This window comes from Lupinus angustifolius, chromosome LG15, assembly GCF_001865875.1.
Source record: "Lupinus angustifolius cultivar Tanjil chromosome LG15, LupAngTanjil_v1.0, whole genome shotgun sequence".
In the NCBI taxonomy this organism is placed as follows: domain Eukaryota; kingdom Viridiplantae; phylum Streptophyta; class Magnoliopsida; order Fabales; family Fabaceae; genus Lupinus; species Lupinus angustifolius.
The window spans coordinates 18,682,656-18,687,997 of record NC_032023.1 but is presented as its reverse complement, the minus strand read 5'-3'; positions in this window follow the sequence as shown (position 1 = coordinate 18,687,997).

Below are 5,342 nucleotides of genomic sequence, written 5' to 3'. Positions count from 1 at the left end.
ATTCTTTATTTCAGTAAATTTATTAGGCTATGCTCACTAGTCACTACCCTTAAAGTTATACCCAATCTTTTCGGATGGATATCAACTATCTCAAATCATGTCTCACTTCATATCTCAAGACTAATCAAATTATTTCATTTTATTATATTTTGTTTTTAATTCATCTCATTTTTTCCTCTCTTTTTATGTTGGTTTTACCCACGTGGAGTGAGTGGATTCACAGCTGTTTGGGAGAACTACTTACAACTAGGTTTCCAACCGAGTCAAGCTTTGTTAACCTTTTCATTTACTTGTACCCAAATTTTATGGATGATGTTATTCACACTTTCAAATGATTGTTAATAGTTAATGCTCCTAATTGGTTAATTATAATTGAATATAATAATTTTAGTTTAATATTTATATATAGTTACTAAATTTATTTGAATTATTTTTTTATTTTTTTAAGAGTTAAAGATAATTAAGTATAGATGATGAAGGATAGAATGACATTGTGTAAAACTTAATGTACTGTCGGTATATATATTTTCTCTCATTATAATTATATCTCAATAAAAGTATGATTAATTAGAAAAAGTGTGAAAATGTAATTTGGAGTGATATGGATCCGTAGACGTATCAAATGGTGATTTTACCGATTTGGGTTTTTAAATGAAGATTAGATGATTTTGATTTTATGAAGACTAATCTAAAATCAACGCTACCGAATCTTAATCTTATTCTTTAGGATAAAGGAGGATAAATCGTTATGGTGAAACTTTATCATACTCTATTAGAATTTGCCTTTTATCATTTGAGTTGAGTTGAATCGGACTAAAAATCAAACTTTGATTATTTGGGTGAGTATCTAATAAGGATTCTAATGCTCAAATCAATATTTATAGATAACTAAAGATGGACAGAAAGTAGAAAGATGAATGAGACATATTCTCCGGTCAATAACAACTCCTAGACATTTTCTAGGGAATTCTTCCCTCGCAAATTATCTTTGGGCTATGACTTGAACCTTATAGGTCCATCTACTCTTTTTACTTGTTGATCTATTGGATCGCTGGTGAGTAATTCAATGGAACACATTTAACATCTCAGAGTCTTCAAATTGGGAACCCTATACCCCAAATATATATCATATGTGTTTGTAATTATTTAAAAGAAAAAATTGAATTGGGTGTGAAGTTGGCACATGTAACATGTGATGCGAATTCTTCAGCTCTTGTTTCTTCTTTTTTTCACCTAACGTGTTCTCTGAGTAATTTAATATAACCGATTAACTAAATTAGATGTGATATTGGCTCAAATCTTTTGTTGCGAAAAACATAACAATAAACAGTGAAACATACACTTTGTCATACCTTAACAGAAAAACAACATGTTGAGAAATCTTAATTTCAACTGAATGTGAAGTTTTATACTTAGTTATTAATTTTGATTATCGATCTTTCTCATGTGCTGGTGGAATTTCCACTTATGACAAATAAGTGATTATAAAATAAGCTCAATCAGAAATATTACTGATATTTATGATTCTAACGTAAGTATATTATTCTGAACGGAGCGGTTGTTGTAGGGTGAATGTTGAGCCAGTCATGCAAGTAAAACACCCATATGTATGAACAGAACTTTAGCAAAATTGTTGATGAAATTTTGGAGTTTTAAGGTGACAACTTACAAATAAATTTGGCAACCACCAAAGATAAAAGAAGAGAATAACATAGTAGCAAACATATAATTACTACTTTTTCATACAAACTTTGTGAGATCTCCGCGACTAGCAAAATATTAAAGGTTCGATTACTATGAACAATACTTATTAGAGTTGACAGCCACGTAGTCTGGGAATATTCTTGCTAGTACAAAAAAAAAAAAAAAAGAAGCCTCTTCCAGCTGTTGGTAATTTTCCTTGCACACTCCAATATAGTTCACAAGTGCCTGAAAAGTATAATTGAGGTTTTGCCTTTGCCCATGGATTTATGCTAACTGCAACCAACTATGAGTTTGTATAATGAAGAGAGTAACCTAGGTTACAGTTTCAGTAATCTGCAGATATCTTAATCAAACTCTCAATTAAATTTCAGAATGTTGATAATAAAAAATAGTAACATGTCTTTGAAAATTTGATGGCCATCAACTTAGTCATTCAAAGATTTGTTGGTAGCAACAAAATCTCAGAGACATCAATTGAACATCATGTTCACTTACTCGACATCATAACCATTAGTTTTATGGATATCTAATGGTTTAAATCTACTTACTAATTGAAACCATTGAATTTCTTATTGAAATATAAATTTTATCAAATAGATCAATGAAAAAGGCATATATTTATTGAAATATAAATTTTATCAAATAGATCAATGAAAAAGGCATATATTTGATACTTCTGAATGGCCTTACTTAAAAAATGTTTATCTAATAATTAGATTTGACTCTTTCAGATATCCTATTCAAAAATGTAAAAGTCACTAATGAAATATCGCACCCATTCTAAAAAATGCATTTACCTATTATTGTAGATGTTTTGCCAAAAGTTTAAGATGATACAATTGTTTTCGGTGATCAAGAATACTTTGTTGTTGAAGTAAGAATCTTGATTCTTGAAACCTTTTTCCGTATCTCGCTTCAGCAGCAACAACTAAATCCTGGATCAACAAAGACTTTGTTCCAAGAGATTCGGCTGTTGCTGTTGCAAGCGAGGTATGAAACAACGAAAGGTCTTTCCTCCAACAGCAAAATACTCTTGATCAACAAAAACAATTACACTGAAATGTATATTCCAAAAACATAACAATGAGAGATGCATTTTTTAGAGTGATGGTGTGATTAATTTATTTATCTGGGTGCTTTTTACATCCTCAAATGGAGCTATGTGTAAATATAGATAAAGCTATATAAAAGAGTCATATGTGTGTGTCTTTATTGAAAGTACAAAATTTTGTACTTGTATAAAGCCATATCCGAAACATATGTCTTATAAATTTTGCACTTCTAACAGCTCCATTTAAAAATCATGTTAACAGTGAAAAATTATATACGAGAGATTTAGATTGCATTTTTTAATAAATGATCATATTGAAATTAAAAAATAAAATAGTTTAGTAAATAAATTTATAAGCAATGGAGATTCATCTAATGTAATCAATCATTTTATCTGAGGATTATATATCTGATAACCATGATCCAAATTATGTGGCTTAATACGAATAAAATGAATTAAGCAATAAACATAAACACATGAAAAAACAAAGATTTCCCGATCTCTATGAAATTATAACTTCTTTTTTTTAACGATGATCGACAAAAACAAAAAACAATGACATCAAATTCAAGTAATAAAGAAAAGAAAGAAATGTTACCAACGGTACATTGAGTAGTCATGATCGAATGAATATACCTTGTTGTTGGTGACCCTCCACATGTCCCTCAGTTCCAATGGAATACTCATTTTTCAAGCCTAAGTTGATAGAAAAAATGTATGGCTACCCTTAATTTATATGAAGATTTGTGTGTTCCTAAATTCAATACTGAAACTTGATTCAATGTATTCAAATCCTTCGTAATAAAAGTCTTAATGCATTTACCAAAAAACTATTCCTTATATGCATTTTTACCAAAAAATATATTTATTAAATAAATTTTTACCAAAAAAATTATTTCCTAAATGCATTTTACCAAAAAAAATATTTCCTAAATGCATTTTACCAAAACTTTATTTCCTAAATGCATTTTACCAAACAAATATTTCTAAAAATGCATTTTACTAAAGGGAATATTTCTTATTGCATTTTACCAAAGGGAATATTTCTTAATGCATTTTGGCAAAAATGAAATTATTGATAGAGCTTCTTCACTACGAGATAGGGGGAGAACATATGTATCCCATTTTTAGTGTCACTCCATGTATCATTAACTCAAATTAATTGAAAAAGTTATTTAAATTAAAATTATAATTATTAAATATTTTTTTTGATCAATTATATTTTTTGATACATAGAATGACATAAAATAGTGGGACGGCAGATGTACACCCGAGATAAGGTGGTTAGGGATGGAAACATGCATTAGCAGCTGCTCACTATTAGATAAGGAAATGAAAATTTAACTCATTTTTACCCATTCAAATTCAACTCAAATTTAATGGGGAAAACCTGATGTGACTATGTTCGGAGTTAACCCGAATTCAATTTTTGGGTCTGAGTTTGGTATAGTTGATATCCTACTTCGAACTCGTCCCACACCCAATTAATATGTGTAAAATTATAAAGTTATATATATATATATATATGATGATGATGAATTTATTTACATCCAAATTGAATTACATTTAATTTCATCTATTCATTTTTTTCAAATCTAATGAACCACATGAGTGAGTGGAAGAGTCACCTTATATTCATTTTTACCTCTCACATCACCTCTTCCACCCCACCCATATAATCTGTTAGATTTATAAAAAATGATCAAATAATCAACTTAAAGTATTATTATGGGTATCCATAAACTATTAACAGTTTAATGCAATATAACTTTACCACAAACGGATCCATCCTTACAAAAATATTTATATTTAGAAGGAAGAATTTATAGTAATATTTTTTCCTAAATAAATAAAAATAGTATGTGGACATCACAATTGGGACGACCAATCTAATTTGAAGTGAAAAAAGCATATGGCTGGCAAAAAATTTCACAATGTTGTTTAAGTAAGTTGTTGATACTTTTGGTTAACCTAAGAGGACGTAGCCTCTAAATATGATTTTTTTATTAAGGGTTATTGGAGATTTTATAAATATATAACTTTAATTATAATATTATAATATAATTACTGTAATTAGTAAATATTATTATTTCTTTGCACCTATTATAAAGTCTAACACATGTTGCTCCATTTCCTCCCTATTTAATACTATTATGAACAGCAAAATTATTCCTTTCGAATGTAATTATATTTTAACATTTGAAGTTGAAAAATCTGGTTAAATTAAAATTACCCATTTTCCAAAACATATTTTTTGTGTCATAATTTATGTCTTGCCATAAATTATAATTGATCAAAAAATATTTAATAATTAAATTTTAACTTAAATACGTTGTTTAACCAATTACAATCTCATAACATATAGAATGATACTTATTATGGTACAACAAACTTACACTCATTCTAGTTAATCTAAATTTAAGCACATTGTTTGAACTAGTCTCTTGGTAACTAGTTCAAGTCTACAAACTCATATTCTTATTTTATAATATTAAGTATTTAATTTTTATATATTTCATTTTAAAAATTTAAATAATTTTTTGTATCGGATGAACTTTATGTTATAATTTTTTATATTTTTTATAAT